The sequence below is a fragment of the Protopterus annectens genome, chromosome 1.part2 (genome assembly GCF_019279795.1).
Source record: "Protopterus annectens isolate FY-2018-M chromosome 1.part2, PAN1.0, whole genome shotgun sequence".
NCBI classification, from domain to species: Eukaryota; Metazoa; Chordata; order Ceratodontiformes; family Protopteridae; genus Protopterus; species Protopterus annectens.
This window is the reverse complement of record NC_056727.1, coordinates 1,109,610,223-1,109,633,747: the sequence shown is the minus strand read 5'-3', so window position 1 is coordinate 1,109,633,747 and position 23,525 is coordinate 1,109,610,223. Positions and strand designations below refer to the sequence as shown.

Here is a 23,525-nt window from a genome sequence, read left to right as displayed (position 1 = left end):
TAAATGAATTTAACTTAATCTGCCACAAAAGTTCCAATTCATCTAATTTGAAGGAAGCAGGACCCCCCCCCCCCTGTTTGTCAGAAACTAAGTTACTGATGGCGATGAATTTGAACTTGAGAAGGATTAAAATGGACATGTTTTGCAAGGGCATTTTCCAACTTATTGTGAGATATAGCGTATTGGTGTTCATATACCCTATCTCTAAGTCTACGTTCTGTTTTGCCCACGTAGAATGCAAAACAGTCGGTACATCTAGCTAAGTACGCAAGAAATTTACTGTTACAATTGAATCTAGATTTTAACTTATACGTATTCCCATTGATCGTGAACTGATTTACACAATCAATGAATTTACAATAGTTACAGCTATTCAATAGTGAATCCAACTTTTTAACGGTTGACGTAAAAGACCTCTACACATGTATTCCTCACGACATCAGTGTGGAATGGGTGGTAGTGGTGATGAAAAAGCACAATGCATCAAGTAGTGATATTTCCTTGGTGTCAGAATTATTGGACCTAATTTTGTCCAATAATTATTTTATCTTTGATGACAAATTTTATCTCCAAAAGGTGGGTTTAGCGATGGGCTCCCCTTGTGGAGCAAGTGTCGCTAATTTAGTGATGGCCCAGTGGGAATCTAATTTTGTTTTCCCAGCGGGGTCGTTACTGGATTCTATCATCTATTATACCTGCTTTTTGGATAATATTTTCATCTTGGTAAAGGGCGATGATGAACTAGTTTGTGACTTGGTCAACAACTTTAACACATCCACCAGCTTTTTACAATTCACATACACATTCCAAGCTGATTCTATTCCTTATCTGGATATTAGGTTGAATAAGAACAGGGTGAATCAATCTTTTACCGCTCAAATTTATGGAGCAAATAATCCCCTGGGTAAGGGTTTGAATCTGATTCAGTTGAACAGATTCTTGGATGATCTTAACAGATGTTCACTGTGCACAGAGCATTTAGAATAGAGTAATAGAATCGACTTTTAAACCATTTATGTAGTCAAAGTTGAAATGACTGCAGAATGTCAGTAACTACTAGTCAAATTCATTGATAATTTTTAAATTAGTTCTGACATTTTAATCCAAAAAGTCTATTGAGACGAATTGGAACTTTCTAAAGTGTGGATTTTGCATATCCTCATATTTATTAAAGGAGGAATTAAAGTGAGTATATAACAGACATTTAGTTGCAAGTAAGTTGAAAGCTTCAAATTAAATTCGTTAAATAGTTCATGTCACATGAATATCAGTAACATTGATTATCGTAACGTATTTCTGTACTTACGAGTACCGACGTTTCACTCTGCACGACGATTGAGATAGGGGAACATACGTCATCCAAAATGAAAATCCTAAAGTCTTTAATCCCCAGTCAAATTCATGTTATTAATTAGTTTTGCAGGAGGTGGCTTTAAATTTATGAAGTGGAGTTAGTTTTCATTATCCCGATTAATGGCATAAGTATACTGAATTAAATGCTTTCAGTACCCGTTAGTGTGCAGAATAAAGTACTATGATTTCTTCTAGGATCAGTATATTAGAAATTACCAGTTAAGGTTTCCTGTGATGCCGGGTTTCTGCTTTTGGATGTGACAGATTTGAACATGTTCTTTAAATCAACGTCGATTCTTAGTTGACTTTGTTTCTTGAGTTTTACCATAGAAAAAGTGATAGTATTTCTGTGAAGTTTGACCTTCAGTTCATATTGCTTTAGGCTGGTCTTGTTGGATGCGTCTTGATGCTAGATTTAACAAACCACCTATATGAGAGGAAGGTTAAGACTTGCAAGTAGTTATATAGGGAAGCTTGTAAAATTATAAAATGCCGTCAAGGATGCATCCGGAGACTTCTCCTAAAGTCTTGTAAGACTATGCACAATTGCTTTCTAGGTTTTAACGCATGGAGGCGTCCCTAGGAAGCTCTTGGAGACCAGAGGTTTTCTGACCAAGAATTTGCACCTGGAATTCCTCGGACGATTTATTTCATAGGACTTGCTGTCATCCTCACAACAAAGGTTCAGTAGAGACCAGGCTGAGGGCGTCTGACCCTGATACCTTTCCAGGCTTTTCTAACCCAATACTGAATGGAATAGCTTTACTCCCATGCAATTTGCTTCTACTCGCACTACATGTATCGGTTAAGGCCGCAATGAGATCTGTGACGATTAAATCATGTCGATGGAATGGTTTGACTGAAAATAAAAACTCTCTGTTTCAAAAGTAAACAGTACCTTTCTTTGCCAGGCGTGACATAATCCACCTGAGAATTCAGGGGCTCAGTTAATCATAAGTGCAATCTACACGTTTCAAGGGCGACTAATGTCCAGTCTAATAGAGCTCATTCCTTCGGTCAATAGGTGTCCCTCGTGCCCTAAGGATAGGTAGGTCAGGGGCGGGTATGCAAAGGTCACTCGGTAACATCTGCAGGTCCGGCAGAAATTTGAGGAGTTGTTCTGAATTCATCTGGAATGAAATGTAGAGTTGGAGGTTTGGTCATATTTACATGCGAATGAATACTTATTCTTTGCGATCCTTAGGTTCTACTGTTAAGTACTGGACACTTAGGTGGTGGCTTTTAAAAGATTATCTTGAGTTGACGTTGCTATGAGCGTGTGCCCGGGGTCTAAAGAAGGCCACGAGTGTTTTTGACCAGTCATTGTTTGAACTATGGCGTTTGAGGAGTTTCTTTGGTCTGAAGACTTGTTACAGGATTGTTCAATGCAGCTCCTTTTTTATTCAATGACTTTTTTGTCATTGAAGTGCAGTAGATGCTTTCTAACTTATTTTTTCCAGACTTCACTGGAAATTATACATTTAGTTCAGCCGATACGTGGTGAATTTAAGTGAATTTAAGCTTCTGATTTTAGCTAGAGTTTTACTCTGATCTATTATGATTCTAAGTTTGAAAATCTGCTTAGGACGATTCTGATGCATTTAAATGGGAAGGCCAGGATTACTCTGATTCCAGGAAAAGGCTTAGGGAATTCTTGTTTTACCCCAGCATAGGCCTTTAGCTATACCTCCTGTGTTGAATGTGGTGGAAGATGTTTTGCAGAGGCTTCCCTGAACCCTGATTCTTTGCCTCCTGCTCCTGTTAAACCTGATAGGTATTATAGGGTGCCTGAAGCTCATAAGTATCTTTTAAGAGTCCTAGGGCAGACCCAGAAACTGTTTCTCAGGGCCTAAAGGTGTTAAGGCCTGTGTTAAAAATCCTGTTCCCACTGATAAAGAGGCAAGGGCTTTGGATAGATGGGGAAAGAAAGTGTATACTTCTTCCACTTAGCCATGAGGGATGCTGGAATTGGCTCGCCTCACATGCTAAAATATCAGTACCACTTCCTCACAACTGAAATCTAAGGTGGATGCCATGGAAGGTATTGAGTAAAGAGTTGCTGGATTTAGTTCATGTGTCTGAACAAGTGGGTAAGCATTCTTTGCAATGTGGTTTTGATGCTGTACAGGCCTCCTCGAGGTGGCTGCCACCAGTTCTGTTCTTTCGCAGGCATGCCTGGTTGAGGGATCAGAATTTAGCTGGAGCATGTTAAGACAAGGATTTTGATGCCTTTACAGTCTGATGTGTTGTTTGGTTCACCTGTGGAAGCAGTTTTAAAGAAAATGGAGGACAAAGCTAAGTCTATGCAACTGTTAAAGATTTTTGCAGGTGCAGCCTCGAAGTTTAGTAGAAATTGGCCTACTAAGGGATGGACATATCCTGCTTATGATTCCCAGTCTAGGGGTAGGTCTAGCGTGGTACAGGGCAGAGCTCAAGGTTCTTTAGGCCTAGAACAGGAGTTCACCTGCTCAGACTTCTGGTGAGGGCAGGGGTCAGTCCTTTCAGTAAACAGACCCAATGACCTGCCTTTTCAGCTGCCAGTAGATCTCGCTGGCAGCCTTTAGGAAGACTCCTTTTCAAAGAAAATTGGGATTTAATTACTCAAGACAGATGGGTGTTGGATATCATTCACCACGGTTACAGGTTTTATTTCCATACCTTGCCCCCCTTCAAAGGCATGCCAGACGTTCCTCCTCCACAAAGAAAGAGGCTCACAAGCAAATTTCTCTGTTACTCCAAATAGGGGCCATTCAGCCAGTCCCTGTATCAGAAAGGGGCCTAGGATTTTATTCTCGCCTGTTCCTAGTACCAAAGAAGGGGAACACGTGGAGACCAATTTTGGATTTATCTATCCTCAACACTTATCTGGACATTCCCAAGTTCAAATGTTGCGTTACAACAGCTTTTACCTCTGCTGGGCAAAGATCACTGTGTAACCTTGATCTCAAGGAAGCTTACCTTCATGTGCATAGACTAAGTTGCAGGAAGTATCTGCGTTTTCGACTGGAAATTCTCATTATCAGTTCTCTGCATTGCCCTTTGGCTTATCTACTGCAGAGTATTCACAAAGGTTCTGGCTCAGTGATAGCTTACTTCAGGCTAAAAGGAATTCAAATCTATCCTTACTTGGACGACTGCCTGATTCTGGCTCAAGAAAAGGAAGACCTTCTACAGCATCTGGAATATGTTATAGCAGTGCTAAGATGCCTAGGGTATTCTTTGTACGAAATAAAGTCCAGTCTAGTACCCTCTCAAGACATGTGCTTTCTGGGTGTGAGACTGAATACAGCAGCCCAGATGGCCTTTTTAACCCCGGACAAACAAAAGAGTCTATCCCTTTACTTAAACTATCATCAGTCACTGACTGCAAGGACAGTCCTTCAAGCATTAGGGTTCATGGCATCTTGTATTCTGGTGCTTCCCAATGGCAAACTGCATATGAGGAAGCTGCAATGGTATCTCAAAAATGTATGGACACAGCACTGCCAGGATTTGGACACTGTCATTCAAATAATACCTTGCTTCAAAAGGAATTTTTGTGGTGGGCTCAGGAATGTCACCTAAACAAGGGACTCTCTGTGACCCGCCAGAGGCGAGTCAGATTTTAACGACAGATGCCTCGACATTGCTTGGGAGCTCATCTAAATGGAAAGTGGATACAAGACAAGTGGCCTGCCAGACTACAGCATCTACATATCAACATGAAGGAGATGTTAGCAGTCCAGTTTGCATTAATGGCTTTCAAGGAGTTACTTCTTCCAGGGCAGGTGTTGATTCTAACAGAACAAACTGTCATGTGGTACATCAACAAACAAGGGGAACACATTCTTATCCTCTATGCAGGCAAGCAATGATTTTATGGGAGACTGCTCAGCTTGCAACTAACTCTTCAGGCAAGGTTTCTGCCAGGAGCACAGAACTCCTTAGCAGATGTGTTAAGCAGACAAATCATGGATCCCCACGTGGAAACTGGATCTTCATGTATTTCAAATTGACAGTGTCATGGGGAACTCCAGACATAGATCTGTTCACTTCTCCACTAAAACCAGCTGCCAAAGTTTTGCACAAAGGTTTCATCACACAGCTTGGAAAGTGGATGCTCTTTCTTTCAGTTGGTAAAATCTTCATGTGTATGCCTTTCCACCTCTGCCTCTTCTTCCAAAGGTGCCTAAAGGTCAGACAAGACAAGCCAAGGATGATTTTAATAGCTCCAGATTGGCCTCGGCAACACTGGTACCCATTACTGAGGAGTCTGGTAAGAGCCTCCATGGCCTTTACCTTGTCCACACTGATCTCAAGGAGGTCATCTGCTCAAGGTCAAGCTTCACTCTCTTCATCTAACAGCTTGGCATATTCTGTTTTGGAACACAGCAGGTCTCAACTTCCTCAACAAGTTTTAAATGTGCTTATGGAACGGAGAACAGCTAGTACAAGGAAAGTGTATGCAGAAAAATGGAAGAGGTTTTTATTTTCGGGTGCAGCCAGGAACTTCGAGATTTCTCAGCCTAATTTGAGTGTGGCTCTTCAATATCTTACTGAGTTATTGGACAAAGGTTTGTCCTTCTCTTCCATTAAGACTCATGCTGCAGCAATTTCAGCTCACTATGATCGTGACCCACCATTGTTTTCCATCCTTTGAAATCTGTAAAGAATCCACAAACGAGCAAAACACAGTAAAACCTTTCCTTAATCCTTTCCTTTAAGCTGCTTTTAGTTTGTTCTATGAACAAATTCTTCAGAAGTAATGATCAACACCAGCTGCAGACAATTTAAACAGAAAAATGCGGAACTGTGTGCTTACGTAATTTTTAAAGAGCTAGTAACAAAGTATTGTTTTAACAATATACAATGTCACTTAACATACCACAAAGTCCAAAGCAAACCCATAGAGAGCATACACAGGAAGTAAACCTTATAAACTTTAAGACTTCAATACAGTAAATAACTATGAATAACATTTAGGAACTAAAATTAGCATATATGTAATGCTTACATTCAACTGCACAAAGCAAAACTGAACCCCAACGTTACCTTGAAAGATTTTTAAGCTTCAATATACAAGTATGCCTCATTTAATCCAGGGTAGTTAAATGAATTTAACTTAATCTGCCACAAAAGTTCCAATTCATCCAATTTGAAGGAAGCAGGACCCCTGTTTGTCAGAAACTAAGTTACTGATGGCGATGAATTTGAACTTGAGAAGGATTAAAATGGACATGTTTTGCAAGGGCATTTTCCAACTTATTGTGAGATATAGCGTATTGGTGTTCATATACCCTATCTCTAAGTCTACGTTCTGTTTTGCCCACGTAGAATGCAAAACAGTCGGTACATCTAGCTAAGTACGCAAGAAATTTACTGTTACAATTGAATCTAGATTTTAACTTATACGTATTCCCATTGATCGTGAACTGATTTACACAATCAATGAATTTACAATAGTTACAGCTATTCAATAGTGAATCCAACTTTTTAACGGTTGACGTAAAAGACCTCTACACATGTATTCCTCACGACATCAGTGTGGAATGGGTGGTAGTGGTGATGAAAAAGCACAATGCATCAAGTAGTGATATTTCCTTGGTGTCAGAATTATTGGACCTAATTTTGTCCAATAATTATTTCATCTTTGATGACAAATTTTATCTCCAAAAGGTGGGTTTAGCGATGGGCTCCCCTTGTGGAGCAAGTGTCGCTAATTTAGTGATGGCCCAGTGGGAATCTAATTTTGTTTTCCCAGCGGGGTCGTTACTGGATTCTATCATCTATTATACCCGCTTTTTGGATGATATTTTCATCTTGGTAAAGGGCGATGATGAACTAGTTTGTGACTTGGTTAACAACTTTAACACATCTACCAGCTTTTTACAATTCACATACACGTTCCAAACTGATTCTATTCCTTATTTGGATATTAGGCTGAATAAGAACAGGGTGAATCAATCCTTTACCGCTCAAATTTATAGGAAGGTTAGTTATTCAAATTCTTTCCTTCACTTCACTAGCTGTCACCCATTCCACCAAAAAAGATCTGTGGTTAAGGGTCAGCTAGTGAGGGCATCTCGTATTTCTAGTTTGGATACAGACTTCATTGAGGAATGTAAACTCTTGAAACAGATGTTCCAACATCGTGGCTATCCAGAGCCACTTTTAGACACATTAATCGAGGAGGTAACTCATAAGAGAAATGCGAACTGGTTTAAACCAATTTTATGTAGTCAGCGGATTATCTCTGACAATGACAGTTTACTTGAAGACATTTCGGGCTTACATGAGGCGGGTCTTGCAGTTACTGCTGATCAAGACTTTAAATTTAGTTTCGTAACTACTTTTAATTCACAAAGTAAGTCTATTGTGAGCATAATAACAAAGAATTGGGAACTTTTTAAAACTAACCAAGTAGCTTTGGATTTTTTTTGGGCATAAACCTCATGTAGTTTTTAAAAAAGGCAGGAATTTGAAAAATGCCTTGGAGAGTAGAAACAGATCCACTTCTAGATTGCCAGGCATGTCCAAATGTGAAAGCTGTAACTATTGTAAATTCATTGATTGTGTAAATCAGTTCATGATCAATGGGAATACGTATAAGTTAAAATCTAGATTCAATTGTAACAGTAAATTTCTTGTGTACTTAGCTAGATGTACCGACTGTTTTGCATTCTACGTGGGCAAAACAGAACGTAGACTTAGAGATAGGGTATATGAACACCAATACGCTATATCTCACAATAAGTTGGAAAATGCCCTTGCAAAACATGTCCATTTTAATCCTTCTCACAAGTTCAAATTCATTGTTATCAGTAACTTAGTTTCTGACATACGGGGGGGTCCTGCTTCCTTCAAATTGGATGAATTGGAACTTTTGTGGCAGATTAAGTTAAATTCATTTAACTACCCCGGATTAAATGAGGCATATTCAATTTTTTGTATATTGAAGCTTAAAAATCTTTCCAAGGTAACGTCGGGGTTCAGTTTTGCTTTGTGCAGTTGAATGTAAGCATTACATATATGCTAATTTTAGTTCCTAAATGTTATTCATAGTTATTTACTGTATTGAAATCTTACAGTTTATAAGGTTTACTTCCTGTGTATGCTCTCTATGGGTTTGCTTTGGACTTTGTGGTATGTTCGTGACATTGTATATTGTTAAAACAATACTTTTTGTTACTAGCTCTTTAAAAATTACGTAAGCACACAGTTCCGCATTTTTTCTGTTTAAATTGTCTGCAGCTGGTGTTGATCATTACTTCTGAAGAAGTTTGTTCATAGAACAAACGAAAAGCGCTTAAAGGAAAGGATTAAGGAAAGGTTTTTACTGTGTTTTATACGTTTGTGGATCCTTTACAGATTCATTAAATCTTCTGCCTCAGTGTGTGGTTGCCGTTTGTCATTTTTTTGTTTTATGCAGTTTGTTGTGCCTTGGAGTTCGAGTTATTTTAACTTCATAGTAATCAAACAACCATATTCCATGATCGTTGAGCAACCGCTACTGCCATTAAAAATCTGGTTGCATAGCAAATGTTATAATATGAATATGTATGAATAAAAAAATAAATAAAATGCTGTACAATAAATATGAAATGAAGAGAAAGAATATTTACTCTTCTAATCTATTGTAAGATCTTATTTGCCAAGTATGCTTTCTATGGAAATGTTTTCATTTTTATCTTGTGCTTTGTTGATTGGGCTAGTCCCACTAGGCCCGCAAACTCTTTTTAGGTGAGACCTAAGGTGGTATTTATACTGACTAGAGAAAGTTTGGCCAAGACACTGTGGAAATTTCCCTTACTATTTTTGATAAGTGCCATAGGATCTTTACTTCCATCTGAGCTACCAGCAACTTCGGCAAATGGGACTTCAGATTGAAGACTTATGTGAGGGACAGCATACTTGGGAGGGCCCCCTGTCCCTGATATCCTTTTCCTGCAGTGCAGTTTCGGTGTCGGATAATGACCCAAATACCTGAATGGGAATAGTCTTTTGATCTCCCACTGTTGAGGCAAGTTTGCTACCTGCTGCTCCACTGACCGCCAGAATACTGACTACATGTAATGCAGGTATGAAGAGTTATTTGACAAGACTTGGGAAAGTGATTCTGTTGAACAGGATTTAAATCATTGTGTCAGATGGAATGGGTTGTTTGAAATTCATGAAAAGTATATGTAAAAACAGTGCAATATATTGTAAAAAAACTGTATAACAGTAAAGCACTGTTGTACTCTTTTGGACCAGTGCTGTGGGATCATTTACATCCACCTAAGCAACCGCCAATTCAAGCAGATGGGGCCTCAGTTTAACATCTCATTTGAAGGATGGCACACTCCTGAATCTGGCACCCCCATTTTACTACACTGTAGTGTCAGTACTGGAAAATGAATCCTAGCTCTTAATGTGAGAAGAGCCCCAGTCTTTTGCTCTTCCAGTGTCAAAAGTAAGTGTGCTACCCTCTTAGCCACTTTAAATTGGCCATAGGTGTGAGTGCATTTTCAAGTATGTGGCGAGGAAGAACTACTGCAAAAAGGCTTGCCACCTGGCAGTGTAAATCGAAAACTACTGCAAAAAGGCTTGCTACCTGGCAGGGTAAATCTTGGCGCTAGAAGATTGTCACTGGTGAAGTGACACCTCAACCCCATGTGGAAAAGTGGGGAAAAATGGGTTGTGGATGGATTGTTGAGGAACAGTGTTGGGGGATTCATATTTAGTTTCAGCTGTTTGAACTGACATACTTCATCTCTTCTCAGTCTGATCTTGCCTGTAAGACGCATTGTTGCTAGCTGGTTAGGGGAGGATATCTACTGCTACATAACTTCCAGGCTGGAGAAATGGCTTTCTTAAAATGTTTGTATTTTAACTCTTGAGTGTATGAAAAAGATCTAGTCATCTGTGATGGCAATGCTGTCACTTGCAGCTGCTTTGTGCCCATTGGGATGGTACATTGAGAAGATTAAGTGGGCCAGAGTTTTCCTTTTTCTGCTGAGTACTCATTTCATATTTTACAATATATTAAATGACTGTTTGCTGCTTTGTAGGAGTTGTTTGTTAGGTTGAATTGCCCTGTCTTAAATGAATATTATTATCAATAGTACTCTGCAGTCTTTTTCTCTGTTTTTTTTTTTCTAGAAAAAGCAGTAATGTAGAGAACACTAAACTTGTCGTGAGAGTCTAGGTGAGTGATAAGTTGAGCATGACACACTCAGCAAATTGCAATCATCTTTCTTAACTGTGAATTTACTTAACAGCATGTCACTTTCCTGGATTCCTGTGATATAATTACTACTCATTTCTTTATTCTGAAAAAGGACAGCAGAGTACTGTTGGCATTAGTAAATAGTCTTAAAATGGATGATATATTAAGCCATTCTGTTTGTACAGCATTATGTCCCCTAAATGTTGATGGGATAGATTACTCTATGTATTTTTAGTGATGGTAGCTGTTAAGTAATTAAACAAAAAAATCATGCTTAAATGGAAAGCGATTTACTTGACTGCTGTAGTGTGCAACAGTGGGAGTCTTGATTTGAAGCTGCTGATTTACAAAAAAGCAGACCCAAAATTTACATGCGTGTTCTGACCTGCTGTTTTGGGAAAAGCTATAAAACTTGCTTTCAGTGAATTTTAAATGTTTGAATTGCTGTGTTATCTGAGAGATTACTGGTTTAAACAAATGTAAATAGAGTTTTCACAATGTTTCCATCATGCATTACTGTACGAATCAAGATGAAAGGTGGTGCCTAGCAGTTAGCATGGACCGGTATGTTAGTCCAGGAATGTTCATCTTAATTGGTTCTGGTCACAACCACACAACAGTTTTAAGTTTTATGATTTTACTTTGCAGCATGTCATTAAACATTAACATGGTTGGCTGTCTGTAACATAGCTGTTTACAGTGTTTTCTATGAGGCCATGGGGTCATGTGAAATTTGTGGCACCAAGTAGTAGATCTGATGCATTCGATGCTTATTTTTAACTGTTTTATCAGGTTTTGATCAACCATTTTTGCTTTAAAGCTTCTGTGCCTGCATGTATTGGCTAGTTCTGCATGTTGCAGACTGAGGGGTCTGTATTCACAAGGTACAAGGTTTGCTGCTGTTTAGTCAGTTTGTTCATTGAATAGTTGAATTCATTAACTGTAAAGCCCTGAATGGTGACTGCCAAGTCTGAACTGTTGAAATTCACATGACTATCTCGTATCTCTTGCAAACATTGCTGTTTTTCAGTTTTGGAAATTCTTTTTTGCTTTAATACATTTCTGTGTAAAACAACAGAAGCGACCAGCCATTTTGGGAGCACCTTTGTGCAAACCTCTCATCCATGTTTTTTTTTTGCTTACTCATCAGCAGGAATCCTTTAAAATTCATTCTCTCTCATGTATCTTCATTCTTTCTTCTTAGATCAGCAAGTATATGCGTATTTTAAAGCTTCTTGCAGCTGAGCATTAGCTGGTACCAACTCCTGTTCTTGTGTCCACTGTGGCTGCTGGTCCTGCCTTAGCCTATTACAAACTCCACCTGACCCACATCTGGGAGTAGTGAGGAAACTGAGGGCATTAGTGCAGCATCTTACTACTGGTGGGAAGCATACCTTAACCCACCACCCCATGGCAGCCACGTCAACTGTTCAGTGACTGTCGGAGATGCATTCATGTTTCCATGCTTGCATAAGCTCCAGACTAAGCAGCATATCACTTGCAACATGAAGCTTGCCAGGTTATTACAGTAAGGCCAGGCTGCCCCCTTTCCTCCAGTATGGGTGAGGTGGTGGTGGCTGCTGACCCTCATTCTCCTTACTCTGTCCCTCCAGCACTCATGCCACTAATTGAACACAGATTTTCTTTTGGGTAGTCTTTGCTTTATCCTTATGTTGTATGTATGTGTAATCAGCCCTTGATAGGTCAGGAATTATTGTAGCTGCAGATACAAGCTCTGCTGTGACATCTTTTACTTCTGTTTTCAGATCTGTAAGAAGCATGTACCATCCAAATGGGGGAGAGACGTGATGATGTGAGGTATTGCCAGCTATGCCAGGAGACGTAGTGCAGTGGATGTGTAACATATGCCAGCATAGCTAGCTGGAGTTTTGTAAAGAATTATGTCATTTGTCTATCAAACTAACTTGTGCAGGTGTTTGTTCTGAAATGTATTTGTAAAGCTGCTTGTGTTAAAAATGTACCAACAGTGGGTCCTGTTGGACAAAAAAGAAATACACCTGTATAGCAGACTGTATTGCAACTGTTGAAATGAATATATTGTAACAGAAGATACTGGAAAAGAAGAGGTTAATCTCAGTCCAGCTAACTTTGAAAAATAGTCTGAAGTTAAATTACCTGGTTTGAGCCATAAAGATTGTATCTTACAGTTCTGATTGCAGCCACAGAGACAAAATGTCTGTGAAAACCAGTAGTAGGAATCCTACTGTATTGTCCTTAGGGGTGAAATTATTTCTGCATTGGAAGAGTGGAAGTTTTTGAATTTTTTTTAGCTTCCAGGTGGTATAACACATCTTAGTAAAATTCTATGTGTGTGTATTATGTCACACGCACTAGATTCTGGTTCATTTTCTAGTAAAGAGGGTGGTGTGAGAACCAGAGTCAGATGACCAGATGTATGTGATGTCATTTTGTAATCCAGCACTGAAATGTTTTAATACTATATGAGACAGAAGTCTCAGGGCAGTCTATTTTTGAAATCTGACAAAGAAGGATCACTCACCCACTTCTTCTTGCCTTGCTATAGTAAGTGACCAGGGAATAGTAATTATTTAGATCAGTCAGGAAAATATAGTGAGTTTAGATTAGTACTATTTTTCTGTGTCTGTGTGAATCTATCCATCTGTGCTATTTTTAATATTTCCTGTGTCTGAAACTCTGATGTTTATTGTAAATAGATATTTAGTATTTTCATGTTGTTTTATTATTTATTAGTAAATATATTTGAACTTTTCATTGTGGCTGGTCTTCTAAATAATATTTTAAGCCTTGAGAGTACTTAAATATTTATTTGTGGACACTGTGACCGCTCCTAAAAGCCTTGTTGCATTGGTCAAGCACTACTATTTGTGTTGGGATTAATTTTTCTCAGTGTAATTATGTACCCCTGTAAGAGCCTTGTGAAAATCAAATCTCAAAAAGTGTGTGTTTAGCTACTTGGTGCAGGGACACAGGGCACTGGTTTCACAAAGAGGGTGGTGGAGGACTTTGCTTGGAATACTAGGAACACTCAGCTGAGGACTCAAGGGTGCAGCTGTGGTCGGTGTGGGGTCTTATTTGGGGCCTGGTGAGAGGGATGAAACTCATCCACAGGAGGGGAGTGTGTTCCCTATGTGCTCTTAAGGGAAATTGGGCTTGGTGCAGAGATCTGCATCTGGAAGCACTGTGCATCTTTTTTACAAATAAACGTCCCTTACTGGTGTCTGTGGTGAAGATTGAGGCTCCTTGATTACTGGCCCCGGAGGAGAAATGTCACAGGTGGAGTGAGATTATACATGCATTGTTACCAACTTTATTGGTTTTACCACTCTTTACAAGTGGTGATTTGTTGATATTTGCAACTACTGCTCAGGTTTTATAGCCCTGCTATCTTGAGCTTATCCCAGTTCTGCTCTTTTTACACATAGCTGTAGCACACTTCCCCTTTTGGGGGGTTTCATCATTACAAGTGAAATGATGAGACTAGCTTTGCTGTAATATATTTACAGGATCATAGATGTGTACATAACTAACAATTACTGGGACCTTTTTAAGCCTAAGAATGCATCCAAAATCTGGCAAATTGCAATACCCATGGTAGTATAAATAAGGACTTGGGATATGAAGCATTTACAAGCAGTGGGCTGAGAGATGAACCACGTATAGGCTGCCTGTGTCCATTAGAGGCATGGGTATTATACCTGGGGTGACTTTCTGGATGTTCTTCATGTTTCACTGTTGCAGTCATCACATTTGGGTTTTCCTGCCAGGGGTAGTCCTCAGTCGACCCGAATACCAGAGGCTTAGTATTTCTGTGTTGGTTGCTGTCGCTCCAGGATTGACGTCAGGTAGTTAGGGGTATAAAATCAGGCAGCTGACACGATTACATCAGTCTTTCTTGCCGAGGAGCCCAAAGCAGAAGCAGTTCATACGAGTGCTGGTCGGCCGCTACCTGAGTTTTCATTTCCGAGTTGAAGTTGAAGTCTTCTAAAGCTTTGTACCCCCATTCAGGATCCTTTTTTCTTGCTCAAACCAATGTCAGAAAAAGTTAACAATTGTCTCGCCTGTGGAAAGCAAATACCACACCAAGACTTCCATTCTTACTGAATCACCTGTTTAGGCCCAGACCACGACGTCCCTCACTGTCGCTTTTGTTCTTTGTTCAACGTCAGAACTGTACGTCATTGGGCCCTTATTGTAGCTAGATATTTTCGCTCCCAGTCCTCAAATTCCGATATGGCTTTGGTAAGCCATCCGACTACCAATCTGAAAAAATGTAAACCACAAAGGTCCAAAAATGCCGCCGACGCTTCCATTAAGCTAGTCGTCAATTCACCGGTCCTCGGTGAGGTGCTTTCACAGCCCCTGATGCCCGCTTCTGTGGATTCGCAGGCCGCTGCCGAGACCCTTTTGGAGTCCGGTATGTCGTGAGACTCTTCTTCGACTAAGGATCCTGCAGATGTCTCTACCTTGGATGGGTCCGGAGCCGCTGAGCAGGCACTGGCTTCTGCGGAAGTACTTCACAGTACCAATACTCTACACAAACCAGCGACTTCTATCGCATCTTAAGTTCTTTCTAAAACTACCAAGTTTCTAAGGACCAGGGTAAGAACTATGCCCAAAAAAATGATGACCCAAGCTCTGGCACCTGCTTACTTGCTTCAATCTCAAATGCTTTAAATGGCAGATGACCTTATTATGCTTATTAGGGGAAGCCAGGCTACCCCTTCCAAAAGAGAGACTTGTCCCCAGTAGTTTTATCTGAACAGGAGTCCGATGACTCTGATGGTTCTAAATATGAAGACATGCACCCCCTGTCTGCTTATGAGGATTCTGATGCGGAGGAATCCATTCCTTCTGCCTCTCCACCCAAGGGTTTTCATTTGTTGAAACCCTTCATACTTGAACGGAGCATTTCCAGTGGGAATGTCAGGACTATCCTCAGTCAAAAAAGAGACTCAGGGAATTCTTAGATTTACCACAGTACAGACCATTGGCCATTTCTCCTGTCCTGAATGTTGTTGTGTATGTTTTTATGGAATCTAGTTTGACTCCCAACATCCTTCCTCCTGCTCTCAGGAAACCTGACCGGTACTAGAGAGTCCCTGACTCTCTCAAATTCCTTTTCAGAAATCATACTGCTGACCCAGAGGTCATCTCTCAAGGACTTAAAGGAATTTAAAGCAATCTCCGCTACGAATCCCACCCCCTCAGACAGGGATTCCTGAGCTTTAGACAGATAGGGTAAAAAGTATACACCTCTGCTACTCTTGGTATTGGAGCACTAAACTGTCAGTTCCACATTGCTGAAAGAGCAGCATACCATGGAACTCATCAAACAAAAAATATCTTCCTTTCCTACTTGTGCAGAAAATAAAGAATTGCAAGAGCTTTTGCATTCTGCAAGCCAAGTTAATAAGCACACCTTGCAATGTGGCTTTGAAGCCCTAGAAGCATCTTGCAGGGCAGCAGTCACTGGTTCTGTCCTTAGAAAGCATGCTTGGCTTAAAGAATAGACCTTGTCAAATCAAAATTATTGGATACACCATTGAACAAAGAATTTGTTTTGCACCAAGGCAGAAGAGGTCTTAAAGATGGGGAAAAAAAGCTAAATCTATGCAGAGCAGAACCCCCCAGACAGCAGCTCCAGGGAATGCAGAGATCTAAGCAATGGAGTTCCCCCTCTTCAAAAACAGGGAGTGCTAAGCCACCCCCTTATGATAAGAACTCACAATGACTTTTACACCTCCACCCCTTACCTCTGCCCACCTGCTTGTGCCCCTAGGAGGAAAACTCTCCTTCCATGCAAACAACTGGGCCTCTATTACCAATGACCTATGCGTCCTCAACATAGTGTCCCAGGGATACAAATTTTATTTCCACACTCTGACAACCCCAAAAGGGTTCCCAGATCTTCCTCCAAACCAGTGGGCAGAGGCCAAAAAGCAAGTCCTTTTACTGCTCTCCATGAGGACAATACACCATGACCAGATAGGCCAAGGTTTTTATTCCAGACTCTCTTCTTGGTACCCAGAAAAGAGGGCACCTGGCACCCAATCCTCTAGCTATCCATTCTAAACACCTCTCTGATGATACCAAAATTCAAAATGCTCACCCTCCAGCAGCTTCTTCCTGTGCTTTCCAAAGATGCTTGGTTAGCCACCCTAGACTTAAAGGAGGCCTACCTACACATCCCAATCTGGGAGTCTTGCAGGAAATATCTGCGTTTCAGGGCAGGATCTATGCACTTTCAGTTTTCTGTGCTTCCCTTTGGCTTATCCAGTGCTCCCAGAGTTTTAACAAAATGCTTGGCTCCAGCCATTGCTTTTTGCAGATAAAGAAATATTCAAATTTACCCCTACTTAGACAATTGCCTGATTAAGGTAGATGGTCAGGAAAAGCTGTTACAAAACCTGACCTTTGTAAAGGATCTACTGACCTCCGTGAGGTATACTATCAATGAAAAGAAATCAAAACTAGTACCCGCACAAAACGTTGTATTCTTGGGAGCAAGCCTGGGTGCAGCTTCTCAGATGGCATTCTTTACTCCAGAAAAACAAGCCTACCTGACAGACTGCTACTGTCAACTAGCCACCAGAACCCAGTTATCCCCCAAGGAAAATCCTGCAAGCTCTAGGGTTCATGGGCTCCTGTATTCTACTCATTCCATATGCCAGACTGCATATGAGGAAACTACAATGGTACCTAAAACACCTTGAGTGTCAGCACTCTCAAGACCTGGAAACTATTATTTCAAGGATGCCTTGTCTAAGGAAAGATTTTTTTGGTGGGCAGCAGCATGCAACCACAGCAAGGGACTTCCCTTCTCACAACCCCACGCCACCCAGAACCTCACTACAGGCTCATCAGACTAAGCCTGGGGTGCATACCTGGACGGCAGGTGCATTCAGAGCTGTTGGAGCCCAAATCAAATACATCTGTATATCAACAAGCAGGGAGAGACTCACTCTTATCCTCTCTGCAGGCTCGCCATGACCCTTTGGCACACTGCCTCAGCCAAGCAACTACACCTGCTAGCACAATTCCTGCCAGACTCCCTAAACTCTCTGGCAGACAACTTAAGCAGAAACCTGCTAGACCCACATGAGTGGCAGATGCACCACAGAACCTTTACCCTTGTAACCCAGAAATGGGGTACCCCGAAGGTGGATCTCTTTGCCTCCCACTCCAATTATCAGCTCAGCAAATTCTGCACCAGGGGATTTCCCAGCAAGGCCTGGAAAGTGGCTGCTCTATCCTTCCAGTGGGTAAACCTCTCGGTCTATGCATTTCCCCCTCTACCACTCATTTCAAGGGTACTGCTCAAAATAAGGGAGGAAAAACCGAGAGAAATCCTGATTATCCCAGACTGGCCTCGCCAGCACTGGTACCCACTGCTGTGCAGCCTGTCACACCTGCCACCATGGCACCTACCTCAGATCCCAACACTCCTGACCCAGAAGAATGGAGAATTCATGCATCCCCAATTGTAGACCCTCAACCTGGCAGCCTGGCTTATTCCCTGACCTCTCCTCAAGCTGCCAGCCTAAGCCAACAAAGCCTAAGCAAACAAGTCCTAGATGTTATGCATGAGGCCAGATGCCCCAGCACTAGAAAATTCTGTGCTGACAAGTAGAAAAGGTTTTGCACCTGGATCAAGGCTAAGGGAGCTGAAACAGCACAGCCCTCCCTACCTCTCACCCTGGATTACCTAGCAGACCTACTGCACAGAGGTCTATCCTTCTGTTCTATTAAAATTCATGCCTCTGCCATCTCTGCTTATTACAGCACAGAGACACCTCTCTTCTCACACCCTGTCATCAAACAGTTCCTAAGAGGAGCTAACAACATAAGGCCACCCAGAAAAGCTCCTACCCCAACTTGGGACCTTAACTTTGTGTTGGAAAAGCTCACCCTACCCCCCTTTGAACCTGCAGCTTCAGCAGTGTTAAAATTCCTCTCTCGGGGAAAACAGCCTTGCTTCTGGCAATCACTTCAGCTAGAAGAGTTTCAGAGCTACAAGCACTCATGGCTGTAGAGCCCTTCATAATTTTCCATGCTGACAGGGTCTACCTCAGGACTAACCCATCCTGCATGCCTAAAGTGGTGTCCAGTGTGGCTCTCAACCAATCCATTCATTTGCCCACCTTTTTCCCTAACCCATAAAACAAGACAGAAAGGATTCTGCACTCCCTATATGTGCACAGACCGCTCAGATTCGGTCTGAATAGGACTAAATCTTTTTAAAAAAAAACTGACCAATTGCTAGTCAGCTTCGCAGCAGGGGCAGAGGGCAAGGCCATATCCAAACAAACAGTCTCCAAATGGATAGCACACTGCATCCATTTCTGCTACAAACAGCACGGGAAAATCACTTCCAAAGGGAGTTGGGACACACTTCACCAGGGCAACCTCCACCTCTGCAGCTTTTCTCAGAGGGGTCCCCACCAGGGATGTCCTGGAGGCTGCGACATGGACTTCTGTTCATACCTTCACCAAGTATTACCACCTGCCTATCTTCTCCAAATCGAGGGCAGGCTTTGCCACCCCAGTCTTGCAGAGCATCCTCACCAGTCCCCAGTCTTCTTGACTGACTTCCACCCTTTTCTTCAGCTTTGGGAATCAACCCAAATGTGATGACTGCAACAGTGAAGCACGAAGAACATAGTACAGTTGTGTACACTTACCATAAATGTAGATGTTAGAGTGTATTCACTGTTGCAGTCCTGGTTACCCACCCTCCAGCCCCCTTGTCTCTCTCTCTCTATCTCTTCCTCTCTCCTTACAGGGAATTTTTGATATTTACTTTCTACCGATTATGTTCTTCCAAGAAAACTGATGTAATGGCATCGGCTGCCTGATTTTATACCACAAATGACATGACGTCAATCCTGGAGCGACAGCAACTGGCGCAGAAATACTAAGCCTCTGGTATTTGGGCTGACTGAGGGCTACCTCGGCAGGATAACCCAAATGTGATGACTGCAACAGTGAATACACTCTGACACTAGTTATTTGTCTAGGTCACCCCTTTTGGAGAACATTGTCAGTGGGGATTCTGACTGCTTCTAAATTGCAATAGTCTTCAAATTTGCTCAGCCAGAGGCCCTTGACATTGACTTCAGAGAAATAGATTCCAAAAAGAAGTCCCAGGACAGATCCCTGAGGGACTCTACTGGTGATTTTTGTAGAGGTGAACTCCTGAATTCTAACTAGCTGGGTCCTGTCTTGTGATCTGGCTGACTTTCCTCCAGGTGACATAGGGGTTTATACCTTGCCTCTTGAGTTTGTCAACTAAGCCAAAGTGGGAATGCCATGACAAGGCCAAGGTAGGCAGTGTGAATCATTTTGCCCTTGTTTATTGCCTTGTTGAAATCACCAGGCTGAGTAGGCATGACCTGCCCTTGATGAAACGAGATTGGGTTGTATCCAGTGACTGGTGGATGTTCTTTGTCTTTCACTGTTGCAGTCATCACATTTGGGTTATCTGCTCAGTAGCCCTCAGTCAGCCTGATTATCAAAGTCTTGGGTCCTGCATCGGTTGCTGTCTCATCTTCCATGACGTCAGGTAGTCAGGGGTATAAAGCATGCAGCCAACATCATTATATCAGTCTTTCTTGCCGTGCGGTGCCCGAAATAGAAGCAGTTCGCAAGTGCTGGTCGGCCGACTCCTGAAATTTTCGTATTAGAGTTTCAGATCCAAAGTCTTCAACTAAGCTAAGTACCCCGTTGGGGATCCTTTTTCTTGCTCTAAACCAATGTCAGTAAAAGTTACCAATTGTATTTTTTGTGGAAAGCAAATACCTCATAAAGATTTTCATTTGTACTGCATTCCTTGCTTAGGCCCAGACCACGACATACCTCACTGTCGGTTTTGTGCCTTATTCAAACCTTGTACTATTCGTCGTCTTGTTCATTTACGCATCTAAATATTTTGGTACTCTGTTCAATCATCCAGAAATGGCTTCAGTAGGCTACGCGACTACTGACATTCCGAAAAAATGCAAAGATAAAGACAGAGACAAACCGCATAGGTCCAAAGCTGCCAACGATGCTTCTCCTAAGATAGTCGCCAGTTCGCTGGTACTCAGTGAGGTGCTTTCACAGACCCTGATACCCGCTACTTCAGATTCTCAGGCCTCTACTGAGACCCATTTGGAGTCCAGTATGCCGCGAGATGCTTCGACTGCGGAGCCTGCGGATGTCTCTACCTTGGATGGATCTGGAACCGCTGTCCAGGCACCGGCTTCTGAGAGTGTATTCAGGCCTACTGACTTGCATATTAAACCGACACCATCTTCTTCTTCAAGGCCTAAAACTCAATACATGCCTAGAAAACTGTTGCCCAGACCACATGGCCAAGCCCCTATGCCTAAAAAACAAATAAGAATGGCTGAAGACCTTATTACTCTAATCAAGGGGAAGCCACCCTTCCCCCTCTAATAGACCTAGGACTGATTTTCCTTCTGATTCTTCTGATCAGGATTCTGAAATTTCTGTTTTATCTGATGACCAGGATTTGCCCTTCTCTACCTATGAGGACTCTGATGCAGAGGACTCTATTCCCTCTGCTTCCCCTCCAGAGGATTTCTCTTTTGGTGAAACCTTGCATACTCTTAGGGAGCATTTTTGCTAGGAAAGCCAAGATTACTATGACTCCAAAAAGAGGCTTAGGGAATTCTTACTCCTACCTAAACACAGGCTTTTAGCTATCCCTCCTGTACTGGACATTGTAGATGATGCCATCTCTGAATCTAGCATGGCACCTGACTCTCTACTTCCTGCTCCCAGAAAACCTGATTGGTATTACAGGGTACCTGACTCTCACAAGTTCCTCTTTAAAAATCCTACTGCGGATACTGAGACCATTTCACAGGGACCCAAGGGCATTAAAGCTACTACTGCAAAAAATCCTACCCCCTCTGATAGCTATTCCAGGGCGCTGGACAGAAGGGGTAAGAAGGTATACACTTCTGCAACCTTGGCCATTAAGGCCTTAAACTGCCAGTTTCATATGTTAAAGTATCAGCAGCATATTATTGGATTGCTTCAACAGAAAATGATGCTGATTCCTGACTGTGCTGAAAATAAAGATTTACAGGATTTAATGCATTCTGCTGAACAGGCTGGAAAACATACTTTTTAATGTGGTTTTGATTCATTAGAGGCATCTTGCAGGACTGCTGTCACTGGGTCTGTACTTAGAAGGCATGCTTGGCTTAAGGAGCAATCTTTGCCAGATCATGTTATGCTCCCTTAAACCAAGACCACCTGTTTGGCAACAAAGCATTAGTAGTACTTAAAAAGATGGAGGAAAAAGCTAAATCTATGAAAACTGTTAGATTCCCTGCAAGTACAGCCTCCAAGATTTAGTAGCATTGACCGTCTAAATTGGTCCTTTCCTGCCTCTTCCAGGCCTCCTCAGTCCAAACCCAGAACCAGCAGAACACCCAGGCTTCTGTCCCAAGGTACTCACAGGCCTAAGCCGTGGGGGGTTCCCACTTCCAAAGCAGGGACTAGTACCTCCCCCCATGGTAAACTGTCTCAATGACTTAACTTTAAACCTTCCAAGCCCTGCTCAACTGACTGTTCCTTTAGGGGGAAAAGATTGCCAAGGATACCTACCCCCAAATCAGTGGGCAGAGACTCAAAAGCAAATTCTCTCTCTCTTTTAAGCATCAGGGCTATTCAACCTGTTCCAGAAGAAGAATGGGGGCATGGTTTCTACTCAAGACTTTTCCTGGTACCCAGAAAAGACAATTCCTGGCGTCCTATCCTGGACCTGTCTATCCTAAACACATTTTTGGTAATCCCAAAATTCAAGATGCTAACTCTTCATCAGCTGCTTCCCATGCTAGGTAAAGATGCCTGGTTGGCAACACTGGATTTAAAGGAAGCCTACCTGCACATCCCAATAAGGGAATCTTGCAGAAGATACTTACACTTCAGAGCAGGCTACATGCACTATCGGTTCTCTGCACTGCCCTTTGGCTTATCTACTGCGCCCAGAGTATTCACAAAGTGCCTAGCTCCAGTCATTGCATTTTGCAGGCAAAGAAATATTCAAATATACCCATACCTGGACAGTTGTCTAATTCAGGCAGAAAGACAGGACATACTATTAAATCATCTAGCATTTGTAAAGAAATTGCTAACGTCTCAGGGGTACACCATAAACTAAAAGAAATCACATCTTGTACCCTGCCAACAAATTGTATTCCTGGGAGCAAGCTTGAATACAACTTTCCATATGGCCTACCTCACGCCAGAGAAACAAGTTAATTTGACAGTCTACTTCAAACTACCTGCCACAAAGACCCAGCTATCTGCAAGAAAAATATTGCATGCCCTGGGGTTCATGGCCTCTTGCATTTGACTAATTCCATATGCAAGACTGCATATGAGGAAACTACAATGGTATCTAAAAAGCCTATGGTGCCAACATTCTCAGGATCTATAATCAATGATTCCTATCATACCTTGTCTACAGATAGAGTTCCTTTGGTGGGCAGAGGCCTGCCACCAAAACAAGGGACTGCCATTCACTCTACTCCCTGCCGCCCAAACCCTAACAGACGCATCACATTATGCATGGGGGGGGGCTCACTTGGCAGGGCACTGCATTCAGGGCAAATGGAACCCAAATCAAATGCACCTGCATATCGATCAAAAATAAATTTTTAGCTGTACAGAATGCTCTGACAGCCTTCAAGGACCACGTTCTTCCAGGACAATTATTGGTAAAGAGAGACAACACCACTGTTATGTGGTACATAAACAAGCAGGGGTGGAACCCACTCCTACGCTCTCTGCAGACTAGCCATGGCTCTGTGGAACACAGCTTTGAGCTACCAAGTGTACCTACAGGGTCTGTTCCTGTTAGGAAAGCTAAATACACTGGTAGACGACCTAAGCAGAAATCTCATGGACCCACATGAGTGGAAACTGGAACCAAAGATATTGAACATGTTGAGAAACAAATGGGGGA

General features: G+C 41.9%; 1 protein-coding gene across 3 annotated transcripts in view; it reads left to right on the top strand.

The window, feature by feature from the left end:
• The window catches only part of LOC122792248 (phosphatase and actin regulator 4-like), a 2,537,344-nt gene that overhangs the window by 535,315 nt on the left and 1,978,504 nt on the right, over positions 1-23,525 (top strand). Inside the window, exon 3 of one of the 3 annotated variants that reach the window (XM_044059996.1) lies at positions 10,474-10,519. The exons of the other annotated variants lie outside the window; for them this stretch is intronic. The gene's annotated coding sequence lies outside the window, so the exon portion shown is untranslated. The remainder of the gene's footprint in view (positions 1-10,473; positions 10,520-23,525) is intronic. 3 annotated transcript variants of the gene reach the window in all.